Source organism: Stegostoma tigrinum, chromosome 33 (assembly GCF_030684315.1).
Source record: "Stegostoma tigrinum isolate sSteTig4 chromosome 33, sSteTig4.hap1, whole genome shotgun sequence".
Classification (NCBI taxonomy): Eukaryota; Metazoa; Chordata; class Chondrichthyes; order Orectolobiformes; family Stegostomatidae; genus Stegostoma; species Stegostoma tigrinum.
This window is the reverse complement of record NC_081386.1, coordinates 15185993-15201019: the sequence shown is the minus strand read 5'-3', so window position 1 is coordinate 15201019 and position 15027 is coordinate 15185993.

The window sequence follows — 15027 nt, the reverse complement described above, 5'->3', positions numbered from 1 at the left end:
GAGGCCAAACGCCAACTCTCTGACACCTCCTCCTACCGCCCCCTTGATCATGACCCCACCCCCGAGCACCAAACCATCATCTCCAACACCATTCATGACCTCATCACCTCAGGGGACCTCGCACCCACAGCCTCCAACCTCATTGTTCCCCAACCCCGCACGGCCCGTTTCTATCTCCTTCCCAAAATCCACAAACCTGCCTGCCCTGGTCGACCCATCGTCTCAGCCTGCTCCTGCCCCACCGAACTCATCTCCACCTATCTGGACTCCATTTTCTCTCCTTTGGTCCAGGAACTCCCTACCTACGTCCGTGACACCACCCATGCCCTCCACCTCCTCCAGGACTTCCAATTCCCTGGCCCCCAACACCTCATTTTCACCATGGACGTCCAGTTCCTATACACCTGTATTCCTCATGCAGATGGCCTCAAGGCACTCTGCATCTTCCTGTCCCACAGGCCCGACCAGTCCCCCTCCACCGACACCCTCATCTGCCCAGCCGAACTCATCCTCACCCTCAACAACTTCTCTTTCGATTCCTCCCACTTCCTACAGACCAAGGGGGTGGCCATGGGCACCCGCATGGGCCCAAGCTATGCCTGCTTCTTTGAAGGTTACGTGGAACAGTCCCTCTTCCGCACCTACACAGGCCCCAAAGCCCAAATCTTCCTCGGTTACATTGATGACTGTATTGGTGCCGCCTCTTGCTCCCCAGAGGAGCTCGAACAGTTCATCCACTTCACCAACACCTTCCACCCCAACCTCAAGTTCACCTGGGCCATCTCCAGCACATCCCTCACCTTCCTGGACCTCTCAGTCTCCATCTCAGGCAATCAGCTTGTAACTGATGTCCATTTCAAGCCCACCGACTCCCACAGCTACCTAGAATACACCTCCTCCCACCCACCCTCCTGCAAAAATTCCATCCCCTATTCCCAATTCCTCCGCCTCCGCCGCATCTGCTCCCAGGATGAGGCATTCCACTCCTGCACATCCCAGATGTCCAAGTTCTTCAAGGACCGCAACTTTCCCCCCCGCAGTGGTCAAGAACGCCCTTGACCGCGTCTCCCACAACACATCCCTCACATCCCGCCCCCGCCACAACCGCCCAAAGAGGATCCCCCTCGTTCTCACACACCACCCCACCAACCTCCGGATACAACGGATCATCCTCAGACACTTCCGCCATCTACAATTCGACCCCACCACCCAAGACATTTTTCCATCCCCACCCTTGTCTGCCTTCCGGAGAGACCACTCTCTCCGTGACTCCCTTGTTCACTCCACACTGCTCTCCAACCCCACCACACCTGGCACCTTCCCCTGCAACTGCAGGAAGTGCTACACTTGCCCCCACACCTCCTCCCTCACCCGCATCCCAGGCCCCAAGATGACATTCCATATTAAGAAGAGGTTCACCTGCACATCTGCCAATGTGGTATACTGTATCCATTGTACCTGGTGTGGCTTCCTCTACATTGGGGAAACCAAGCGGAGGCTTGGGGACCGCTTTGTAAACACCTCCGCTCGGTTCGCAATAAACAACTGCACCTCCCAGTCGCGAACCATTCCAACTCCCCCTCCCATTCTTTGGGTGACATGTCCATCATGGGCCTCCTGCAGTGCCACAATGATGCCACCCGAAGGTTGCAGGAACAGCAACTCATATTCCGCTTGGGAACCCTGCAGCCCAATGGTATCAATGTGGACTTCACCAGCTTCAAAATCTCCCCTTCCCCCACCGCATCCCAAAACTAGCCCAGTTCGTCCTCTCCCCCACCACCACTGCATCACACAACCAGCCCAGGTCTTCCCCTCCCCCCACTGCATCCCAAAACCAGTCCAACCTGTCTCTGCCTCCCTAACCTGTTCTTCCTCTCACCCATCCATTCCTCCCACCCCAAGCCGCACCTCCATTTCCTACCTACTAACCTCATCCCACCTCCTTGACCTGTCCGTCTTCCCTGGACTGACCTATCCCCTCCCTACCTTCCTACCTATACTCTCCTCTCCAGCTATCTTCTTTTCTCTCCATCTTCGGTCTGCCTTCCCCTCTCTCCCTATTTATTCCAGAACCCTCTCCCCATCCCCCTCTCTGATGAAGGGTCTAGGCCCGAAACGTCAGCTTTTGTGCTCCTGAGATGCTACTTGGCCTGCTGTGTTCATCCAGCTCCACACTTTATTATCTTGGATTCTCTAGCATCTGCAGTTCCCATTATCTCTGATAGCTGTTTAATAACTTGTTAGGCATACTTCAGGCCAACTTTGAGGAATGCCACAGGAAACTGATTGGATCAGCAAATACGGCAAAATATTTAATTATCAGGGAAAAATAATAATTGCAATCCTATTTGTAAATTTTAAAATGCGATGATTTTCTCTCTTGGGTGGTGAGTCTGTGAAATTCTTCATCTGGAAGAGTTCAGGTCATTGAAAGTTTTTAAGATTGAATTCAATAGATTCTTGACTGACACAAGAGTTAGAGATTATTGAGGCAGGCAGGAGAGTGACATTCAGGCCACAATTCGATGAACCATGAACTTATTGAATGGCAGAGTAGAGTTGAATGGCCTACACCTGCTCTTCACTCATATACAACAAACATAGATGGGTAGAAATTTCTTGTTACTTGTATTTGTGAAAATACATTAAAATGTGCATAGGTTGCCACAAAAATAGTGCCATTAAATCAGATAATTTATACATTAAAATTAAATGACACCAAGTTAAGACAAACATCATTATTTATTCATTCCATGAAATTAAGAGATAATAATAAGAAATAATTTGGAGAAAGGATACAGTTGGTCAGCCGAAAGGGTGTGGATGGGCCAGGAGCCTGAACACTACTTACCTTACCATCTGAGCCATCAGTCTGAGGCTGTGCCTTTAGGTCCTGGTTTCTCCTACTGGTGGAGACAGTTTCTTCACATCTACTGTATCCTGGTTTCTCAGTATTCAGTAAGTTTCAACCAGATCGCACCATCCTTCCCTGCTCTCTCTCTGAGGAACTTTAAATGGCTGGAGTTGGGACTTCCATTGCTCAGCTCTATAGTGCCAGTAGCAGCAGTGGCCAGGACTGGAACTACAAGCAGACCTCACATCCTGCCCCCCCGAGCCTGAGACCAGATAAATCTAAGGTTGGGGGGTTGCGGCGGGAGGAAGGTTTACAGTGAGGGATGGAGGTGAAACCTGGCGGGCTGAGGGTTAATGTAGAATACCATGTGAAGATCTCTCTGTGTAAGTCACTAGTAGAAAAATAACATATGTGTCATATGATAATAAAATGCGAGGCTGGATGAACACAGCAGGCCAAGCAGCATCTCAGGAGCACAAAAGCTGACGTTTCGGGCCTAGACCCTTCATCAGAGAGGGGGATGGGGGGAGGGAACTGGAATAAATAGGGAGAGAGGGGGAGGCGGACCGAAGATGGAGAGAAAAGAAGATAGGTGGAGAGGGTGTAGGTGGGGAGGTAGGGAGGGGATAGGTCAGTCCAGGGAAGACGGACAGGTCAAGGAGGTGGGATGAGGTTAGTAGGTAGATGGGGGTGTGGCTTGGGGTGGGAGGATGGGATGGGTGAGAGGAAGAACAGGTTAGGGAGGCAGAGACAGGTTGGACTGGTTTTGGGATGCACTGGGTGGGGGGGGAAGAGCTGGGCTGGTTGTGTGGTGCAGTGGGGGGAGGGGACGAACTGGGCTGGTTGAGGGATGCAGTAGGGGAAGGGGAGATTTTGAAACTGGTGAAGTCCACATTGATACCATATGGCTGCAGGGTTCCCAGGCGGAATATGAGTTGCTGTTCCTGCAACCTTCAGGTGGCATCATTGTGGCAGTGCAGGAGGCCCATGATGGACATGTCATCAAGGGAATGGGAGGGGGAGTGGAAATGGTTTGCGACTGGGAGGTGCAGTTGTTTGTTGCGAACTGAGCGGAGGTGTTCTGCAAAGCGGTCCCCAAGCCTCCGCTTGGTTTCCCCAATGTAGAGGAAGCCGCACCGGGTACAGTGGATGCAGTATACCACATTGGCAGATGTGCAGGTGAACCTCTGCTTAATGTGGAATGTCATCTTGGGGCCTGGGATGGGGGTGAGGGAGGAGGTGTGGGGACAAGTGTAGCATTTCCTGCGGTTGCAGGGGAAGGTGCCGGGTGTGGTGGGGTTGGAGGGCAGTGTGGAGCGAACAAGGGAGTCACGGAGAGAGTGGTCTCTCCGGAAAGCAGACAGGGGAGGGGATGGAAAAATGTCTTGGGTGGTGGGGTCGGATTGTAAATGGCGGAAGTGTCGGAGGATAATGCGTTGTATCCGGAGGTTGGTAGGGTGGTGTGTGAGAACGAGGGGGCTTCCTCTACATTGGGGAAACCAAGCGGAGGCTTGGAGACCGCTTTGCAGAACACCTCCGCTCAGTTCGCAACAAACAACTGCACCTCCCAGTCGCAAACCATTTCCACTCCCCCTCCCATTCCCTTGATGACATGTCCATCATGGGCCTCCTGCACTGCCACAATGATGCCACCCGAAGGTTGCAGGAACAGCAACTCATATTCCGCCTGGGAACCCTGCAGCCATATGGTATCAATGTGGACTTCACCAGTTTCAAAATCTCCCCTTCCCCTACTGCATCCCTAAACCAGCCCAGTTCATCCCCTCCCCCCACTGCACCACACAACCAGCCCAGCTCTTCCCCCCCACCCACTGCATCCCAAAACCAGTCCAACCTGTCTCTGCCTCCCTAACCGGTTCTTCCTCTCACCCATCCCTTCCTCCCACCCCAAGCTGCACCCCCAGCTACCTACTAACCTCATCCCACCTCCTTGACCTGTCCGTCTTCCCTGGACTGACCTATCCCCTCCCTACCTCCCCACCTATACTCTCCTCCCCACCTATCTTCTTTACGCTCCATCTTCGGTCTGCCTCCCCCTCTCTCCCTATTTATTCCAGTTCCCTCCCCCCATCCCCCTCTCTGATGAAGGGTCTAGGCCCGAAACGTCAGCTTTTGTGCTCCTGAGATGCTGCTTGGCCTGCTGTGTTCATCCAGCCTCACATTTTATTATCTTGGAATCTCCAGCATCTGCAGTTCCCATTATCTCTGATACTATGTGTCATATGACATAGCTTTAATTTCCCTTTGTCACGGACAGAAGAGACAACAACCAGATGTGTCTCCCAACTTTACAACAATGTGAGGCTGTTTTTATGTATCTAATACTTATTAAACTGAACCTAGAGTGTGTTAACCAAACCCTTAAGCATGATTGATGCCCTGTGCAGCATACAATATATAAGTTCAGCAACTTACATCATAAAAAGACCACAAGAAGGAGTCCTGGGGGTCTATGTGTATTGAAAAGAGTATCTCTGATGGACAAACCACTGGGGAGGAACCCGAGGGAGGCTACTCCCTCCTTCCCTCACAATGTGCCAATAGGCTTCTTCTATAAGGCTTTTCTCCACAAAGCCCAACGCTCCTCCAAACAGCCACAACGTTGAGAGCAGGTGGAATGCAGGGTTTAAGTGGCCTCAACTGGAGGAAGGCTGCCTCACCCTATCGAATTGCAGACTTTTTGGGTTTTGGGTAAGGGGTAATGGAAAAGCCATCCAGGGAGTGTTTCAGAGATAGTAGGAACTGCAGATGCTGGAGAATCAGAAAACAAGGTGTAGAGCTAGATGAACACAGCAGGCCTAGGCCTGAAACGTCAGCTTTCCTGGTCCTCTGATGCTGCTTGGCCTGCTGTGTTCATCCAGCTCTACACCTTGCTATCTCAGGAAATGTTACAGCTGCCCCAACCCTGACAAATATAAACCACTGGCAAGGGCCCATGAAATTGAAACCCCACCAATCTTTTATCTCCGATGTACTCCAGTGCAGCACTCCTCAGCACCATGTGCCATCTGGAATTCAGTGCCAAGGTCTCTAAAGTCAGTCTTGAACCCACAAACATTGGCCTCATCAGGTTGTGCCTGACAGCATGTGATTCAGCTAACACAACCGTGGCACCAGAAATTGCTCATATTTCCTCCAATCTATTTTCTTGTTTAGGTTCAGACTGGAAGTTAAATTTATTTGTACAAACTAGGATTAGACAGAAGCAACTCAAAGCACACAGAAATTGGCAAGACAAATAATGCTATAAAAGGAGACATTTAGATGAATGCTTGAACAATTGCAAGTATTCGTTCAGCCCACTGGGTATTTTTTTCAAAATACAATCATTTGCAAAATGTTTTGATTTTTGTGTTCAACCGTTCTTGCTTTTCCTACAACAGTGAACCTGACTTAGTTGTAACTGAAGAAGCAACAACTAGCTGGCAGCATCATTTGCTTGTCAATACAGAACTGTCAATCACAGTAGTGCAAAAAGGAAAGAATGAAAAATTCTCCATGAATGTATTCCTTCAAAAATTATTAATACTGTACATCTAACCTCCTCTTTGAACAAATCTCATTATGATGGATCTGCCAGTGGAGATAGTAAATATGTCAGTTTTTATGCATCAAATCTTTTACAGACAGCTGGGATGTTGCAATTGAAATGATGCTATACAGTGTCTAAGCGTTTCGATCTACTTCTGCTACACAAAGACTAAAATAGTTCATAACAGAGACAGCCAACAGTAGCCCAGTTGAAATTTGAAAATGTTTGGACTACCTTACATTGTTGAATCCATTCAGTATGGCATTTGTTAGATTTTTGTATGCTGAGGGATATCAGGACAGTGCTTGTTATTGACAGGCTAATTATATTTAGATACTCAGGCAAAGGACATTATTTGATTAGATATTTGGAGCGCTTTTAAAAGGGACCAATGGCCCTGGACAGGGAGCGTGTTGAGATTGCTGTGGCCAGTGGTCACCACAAGGACTGGAGGGTATCATCAGTCCCAGTAATGTCATTTTAGTTTGAATGGGTAAATTTTCTTTGCTAGCTGACTTTTATTACAGAGTCTCTTTACTCCAATTCTTTGAGTCAATTAGCTGATTTGCTTTAATAGGTTCTCAGAAGAATATAGAGGGAGACTGCTCAGATCTGGGGTTGGTAAATAGGAGGCAGATGTGTAGTCTATGAATAAACTTATTGTTGGAGTGAAATTAGACTATAAGGGTTAAATAGAGATTTCTACAGTGAAAGTAAAGAGCAGACTTCTAACGAACATTGTGTGGCATGAACATTATGCATCCTAAAAGTTAGTGACAGCTGGAAATCGGTAAGCCATTTTGTACAGACAGAAATTAATGTGAACGAAAACATTCTGTAGAGGCCTCAGAATCAGGAGACACTGAAAGACAGGGAGATAACAGACATTTATAAGAAATGGGGAAATACAGCATCATCTCGGATAAGATTAATTGTTCCCAGACTGTGGGAAGGAGATTAATCTGTGATTTAGAATGGACATTTATTTCTTATGTTTGTATGAAGGAAGATTGGCATTCGGATAATGAGATGTTTATTTTACCACAAATGGTGCAAAAGTGCTCATTTTTTCTGTATTCTTCAGGGAATTACTCTGATTTAGCTGGAGTGATAATCTCCCTATATCATTTGAATAAAACAATCATAAACTTGTACTCAAACTCCAATGGTTGATTGGGAACAAAACCAGAAGTTGCTAGAAAAGCTCAGCAGGTCTGGCAGCAACTGTGAAGAAAAATTCCGAGTTACCGTTTCATGTCCGGTAACCCTTCCTCAGACCCTTCCTCTGAACCCAAAACATTAATTCTGATTATTTTCCTCACAGATGCTGCCAGACCTGCTGAGCTTTTACACCAACTTCTGTTTTTGTTCCTGATTTACAGCATCTGCAGTTCTTTTGGTTTTCATCCAGTGGTTAATTATTAGACATAACCATAAGACTATTATCAAGTAAAGGTCTCAGTGTTTACCTTTGTATTTCACCTTCCTGCATTGTCACCTCGATCCCGGAACTGTTGGGGAAACTGAGGCAGAACATCAGCCAGGAACTGTGTTGAATGTTGGAGCAGGCTTCAAGTGATTGGTGATATTCTGCTCACATTTCTTCATCAAAAAAATGTCATGGAAGATGCAGAGATTGTAGCAATATCAGCCAGATGGGCTTATAGAGTACGAGTTCCTGGATTGTGGCTGTTAATCAGGTCCACTCAGGAAGTCCTGGCTGACTGCTATAAATATAAGTATCAGGCATTTTGATGAGTCGAGGAGCTGGCTGTGTGCTAGCTGGGTCAGTGTTGTGTACTATGTGTATGTGTAAATAAAGGGTGGCTTGGTGATGGGATATCAGCCCTTGTGGAGTTGTTCAGACGTATTATGACGAATATTTGCTGGCTTTGGTCTTGTTAGGCCTTAGCTGTCTTCTATTCTGTTGTATGCACTTTATGCCAAAAGAGAGTTCCTTTAGTTAGAACCAAGCAGCAGAAATAGGCCATTTGGCCTTTTGAGCCTGTTGTACCATTCAATATGATCATGGCTGATCATTTATCTCAATGCCGTTTTCCCGCTTTCTCCCATACACTTTTATGTTTTCAAATCTAAATATGTATCTATCTCTTTCTCAAATATATTCAGCAACTTGAGTCTTCGTGGTAGAGAATTCCATAGGTTCACTATCCTTTGAGTGAAGAAATCTTTTCCTCACCTCAGACCTAAATGGCCTACCCCATGTCCTGAAACTAAGCCCCCTAATTTAGACTCTCCAATGAGGTAAAGAATCTTCCCTGCATCAAGTCTATTCACTCCTGTTAGAATTTCATGCATTTCAATCAGATTCACTCTCATCCTTCTGAACTCTAGTGAATACACAATGTCTCTTTGTAGGACGGCCCTGATATTCCCTAGCATCAGCCTGGTGAACCTACTCTGCACTCTCTCTGTGGCAAGTACCTCCTTCCTTAGGTAGGGAGAGTAAAACTGCATGAAATGAAGGCAGGAGCTGCAGAGGACTTTCTGTTACTGTTCCAGTGTCTTTCAAATGTAATATTTGTATTTTGCCATTTGAGATTGAGTTCTAGCTTATCTCAAGCTGGAAATTCAAAATGCAAAGACTTCCAAATGCATTTTTAACACAGGAACAGATCATTCTAATATTTACCTTCCACATAAAGCACTTTCTACCTTTTTTCATTTAACCTCATCAACGTAAGTGTCTAATCCTTTCTCCCCTGTGTGCTTATCTAGCTCCCCCCCTTGAATTCTTATACGCTATTCACTTAACGACCCCTTGTGGTAGCAAGTTCCACCTTCCGACTCTGTCTCGATGGAGAAGTTTCTCTTGATTTCCTTTTTAGCTTTAATTGCGACTGCCATATTTATATCAAAAAGCAACAGACTGAGGCAGCTGGAAACCTGAAATAAAAACAGAAAGTTGCTTTGGGAAAGAACTCAGCAATCTAGGCAGCAGCTGTGGAGAGAGAGAGAGAAAGACAAGCAGAGCTAATGCTTCAGGCCTGTGGTCTTTCATCAGAAAGTGTTTTTAAAATGAAGTTTTGCAGTTCTGATGAAAAGTTACAGATCTTAAATGTTAACTTTAATTCTCTCTCCCCAGAACATATTTACTGAATGCTGTATTTAGTTCTTGTTGATTTTACCAGTGGAATTGTCTTCTTTGTTTCTACCTTTTCACAGCATATAATAATCTTAAAGCTCTCTATCAAGTCAGGCTTCAGACTTCTTATTTCTAAAGAGAGCTGCAACATATTCAGTTTACCCTGATTCATGTATAAGGTATTTTAGTGTTCTGGGTCTTGTCTTCTTATTACTTAGAGTCAGAGAATCATAGACTTATACAGCACAGAAACAGACCCTTTGGTCCAACTCATTCATGCTGATCAGATATCTTCAACTGATAAGTATTTGGCTCACATTCCTCTAAACCCTTCCTATTCATTTGTCCATCCAAATGTCTTCTAAAAGTTGTAATTGTACCAGCCTCCATCACTTCCTCTGGAAGTTCATTCAATACACGCACCGCCCTCCGCGTTAAAAAGTTGCCCTTCAGGTCTCTTTTAAATCTTTCCCCTCTTACCTTACACCTATGACCTCTTGTTTTTGACTCCCTTACTCTGGGAAAAACACCTTGGCTATTCACCCTATCCATTTCCCTCATCATTTTACAAACCTCTAAAAAGTCACCCCTCCGCATCTGAAGATCCAGGAAAAAAAGCCCCAGCCTATTCAGTCTCTCCCTATAAATCAAACAACATCTTTCCTAAAGCAGGGAAACCAGAATTAAATGCAGTATTCCAAAAGTGGCTAACCAATGTTCCATACAGCTGTAGCATGACCTCCTGACTCCTATACTCAACGCACTTACCAATAAAGGCAAGCATACCAAACGCCTTCCTTACAACCCCGTATACCTGCGACTCCACTTTCAAGGAACTATGCACCTGCACCCTAGATCTCTTTATTTGGCAACACTCCCTAGGACCTTACCATTATGTATATAAGTTGTGCCCTGATTTGCCTTTCCAAAACGCAGCACCTCACATTTATCTAAATTCAACTCAATCTGCCACTCCTCAGCCCAGTTGACCATCTGATCAAGGCCCAGTTGTACTCTGAGGTAACCTTCTTTGCTCTCCACTACATCTCCAATTTTGGTGTCATCTGCAAACTTACTAACCATACCTCCTATATTCACATCCTAATTATTTATATAAGTGATGGAAAACCTTCTGGGAATATTTCAGAGGGGGGTTACAAGCTGAAGAACTTCTACCGATTCCAATTGATAAAGGAAGAAAGGTGAACCACCTCGGGGATAACTGAGAGAAAATTACTCAAGGTTAATTTAACAGGCAATGGTCTAGTAGTATTATTACTAGACTGTTAATTTTGAGACCCTGGTAATGTTCTGGGGGCCTGACTTCAAATTCCACTATGGAGTTGAAATTGAATTCAATAAAATTCTGAAATAAAGACTAATGATAACAATGAAACCATTGTCAATCGTTGGAAAAACCCATCTGGTTCACCAATGTCCTTTAGAGAAGGAAACTGTCATCCTTACCTGTTCTGACCTACATGTGACTCCAGACTCCAAGCAATATGGTTGACTTTTACCTGCCTTCTGGGAGGGGCAATAAATGCTGCCTAGCCAGAGACACCCACTTCCTGTGAATGAATTACAATAAATAGTGTCGGGAATATTCAATACAGGATAAATATAAGGTAAAAGACCATTATTAAATCACTTTGTCGTGACTGTGTCTCTTGGATGTGGTTAATACCAATAAATAAAGGCTGTTTACAACCAATCTAACATATCAGAGATTAAAAATCTTACTTTAAGATACTTCCCTAACTGAAAACCGTAAGTTGCAACTGTTAAAACCTCCTTGTCTAGAAATATCCTTTTTTGAATCAGAAGGAAGCTTTTTCACATGTCACTTAATTTCTTGAATTGATACACAAATTAAATTGTTCTTTCCCAAACTGAATTGAAGAAACTAAGAATGTGGCTCCTGCAGAATCATGAGTACATTGATCAGGATTTTTGCTGATGGGGCTCAGTCTCAGCCTCACATCGCATCAGAGCGTCTCCATTGGTCAGTAGTTGAGTCATAACAGACAAAGCATCAATTTGCCTTCTGTGCAGTTCATCTGGTACAAATGCCATGTCTACTACTGATAATAAACAATGGCTTGCGGTTATGGATTTACTCAGCAAGTTAATCATATAAATCATGTGATAGAATCCCGATAGTGTGGAAGCAGGCTATTCGCCCATCACATCTACACCAACCCTGCGAACAGCATCCCACCCAGACACACCCCTCTACCCTACCTTTCTCATGGCTAACCCCCCTAGCCTGCACATACCTGAACACGACAGACAATTTAGCCTGGCTAATTCACCTAGCCTCCACATCTTTGAACCGTGGGAGAAAACCAGAACACCCAGAGGAAGCCCACAAAGGTGCAGGGACAACTTGCAAACTCCACACAGACAGTTGCCAAGGGTGGAATTGACCCTGGGGATCTAGCACTGCAAGGCAGCAGCGCTAGCCACTCATCCACCATTAAGAAAATCTAAGATACACTGCAACAAATAAGTTCTATGATAGCACTCAAAGGGATTTGCATTTGACTTCATGAGTGCTGTCCTGAATATCATTGACAAACCCGAGTATAAGCTCAAGAGCATGGAAAGGAGTGAAACAGTGAGGACCCTACTGGCAGCTCTTAATTTAGACTGTGTGGTGAATTGTAAATTAGGCACTAGGTGTTTTTTAAAAAACAATTTACTGCACAAACCTTATTAATTATGTAAACACCTACTGTTAAGCTGCATGGTCATTTCCTTTGTAAACTTAAAACTCACTGCTAGGGCTGATTGGAGAACCTGAAGGAAGTGGAATATTTTGATTGAGAAGAGCCACTTCTGTAAGACTCATGTCCTCCTTTTATGTAAACATTAACAACAAGGAACCATTAAATGCCATCACCATCTTGGTCCTTTGCATCTACTTTTACAAGCTATTTTGTAATGATCTTAATATTCATCATAATTTTTAATCAATAGCACAAATCTAATTTGGATCAGTGACAGTATTTCATCCAAATGTCCAATGAGCCTTTTAAACATTAGACCAGTGTCAACTTACAGTAAAAAAAGTGGAAATGCAAATGTAATCTTGGAAGCACTTATCATTCAGAAGAGGATAGATTCTGTCCATTTATAAGAGTTGAATTATTTATTTGTCAGCATGACAAATATCTGGCTGCGGTTAGTGCCTGTAGTTACGAATCTGTTGAGACTGAATGACTTTACAGGACATGGATAATTGTTGCATTTGTTCCAACTCAGCATGGGACCCTGATCTGTCTTTTGTGGTTGTCTGTACCAGCCGTCAGACTGGAAGAAATTTCAATGTTTGCCGGGGTGACTGAGAAACCATGCTTGCTGTTAATCTTTTACAAAAGTCAATACAGAGAGGGTGGGGGTCATTGCTTGTCTGTTGCCCTTACTGGCAATAGAAAGTCATTGCATACTTTGGCAAATGTAGGATGCAAATAAAAAGCTTGAGGGTAGAAAACACACCTTTAAAGTTGAGTTTACATGAGAAGAGGTTTTCGGTTCACTGCTGAAGAAGTGAACAAATTGCAATTGATGATCAGGAGACAGGGCAGGGATACAACAACACCTGAACCTGCTGGGGACACGGTTTTGCATCTTTAGAACCTTTTAGAAATACTGTTGTGTAGTCCTCCAGGCCTTGATGGTGGGGTGGGGGGACACTATGTTGTAGTCCTCCAGGCCTCTTAGTGGGGAGTCCATTGGCAGGGCTATGCTGTAACCCTCCAAGCCAGTTAGGGGTGCTGTCCTGTGAGTCATGCCATCCTGTGAGTGTTGGGTCCTATGGACCTGTTGGAGGCGCTGTCCTGCAGGCTGATTGGAAAAGAAGATGTGGTATCACAATATTGATTAAGGAGTCAATTACTGCAGTGAGGAGGTAAGATATCTTAGAAAGTTTCAAAAATGATGTAATATGGGTAAACCTTAAAAACAACAAGCGCGTAATCACTTTGTCGGGGCTGTGCCAAAGACTCCCATCCAGGCAGGAATTGACATGAAGACAGATATACAAAGATACAAAGAACAGTACAGTACAGGAACAGGCCTTTCGGCCCATCAGGACTGTGCTGACACATGATTCATTTCTAAACTGAAAACATATTGCCTCTACCTGGTCCATATCCCTCTATTCCCTGCCTAATCATGTATCTAAAAAATGCCTCTTAAACGTTGCTATTGTATCCACCTCTCCCATCTCTTGTGGCAGCACATTCTATGCACTTAACACATTCTGTGTAAAAACCTTGCCTTTCACATCTTCTTTAAACTTAACTCCTTTTAGCTTAAACTTATACCCCCTAGAATTGATATTTCTACCCTGAGAAAAAGACTCCGGCCATCAATTCTATCCATGCCTCTCATAATTTTTCAAACTTCTATCAGATCATGCCCCCTCCCCTCATCTTTTGATGCTCAAATGAAAACAAACCAAGTTTGTCCAATTGTTCCTCAATGGTAATGCCCTTCAAACCAGGCAACATCCTGTAAACTGTTTCTGTACCCTCTCCAAGCCTTCACATCCTTCCTGTAGTGTGGCAACAGGAACTGTACACAATATTCAAACTGTGGCCCAACTAAAATTCTATACAGCTGCAGTACAGATTGCCAATTTTTATAGACTTCTCCCCAACCAATGAAGGCAAGCATGCCACATGCCTTCTTGACCACCTAATTAACTTGCGTTGCCACTTTCTTGGAACTGTGGACCTATACACCAAGATCCCTCAGTATGTTGATGCTACTAAAAGTTCTGTCATTTACTGTATACATCTGTCCCGCATTAGATCTTTCAAAATGCATTGCCTCACATTTGTCAGGATTAAACTCTATCTACCTTTTCTCTGCCCAAGTCACCAGCCTATCTATATCCTGCTTAATTCTCTGGCAATCCTCTTTACTATTCGCAGCTTCCCCAATCTTTGTGTCATCCACAAACTTATCAATCGCGCGATATATATATATATAATATATATATATTATGAAAGCAGGGGGCCAAGCTCTGATCTGTGCAGAACACCTCCGGTCACAATCTCCAGTCAGAAAAACATCTTTACACTCCCTGTCTTCTGTGACGAAGCTAGTTCTGTATCCATCTTACCAGCTCACTGTGGATCCCACATGACTTCACCTTTTGCATCAAGCTGCCTTGAGGGACCTTGTCAAAGTCCTTGCTAAAGTTAACAGAGAGAACATCTACTTGCCTGTTCTCATCAATCATCTATGCCACTTCCTCAAAGAACTTAATCATGTTTATAAATCATAACCTTCCCTGCACACAGCCATGTTGCCTATCACTACTAATTTCATATTTTTTCAAGTGTGAGTAAATCCTATCCCCAAGAAACTTTGCCGATGTAGGCAAATCTCAGAGAAGGGCACATGTAATATGCTATAACAATAATAGGGAATTTCAATTTTCCAAAACTAACTGGAAAGACGTATGCTGAAAGGCTTAGAGGGAGCAGAATTCTTCAA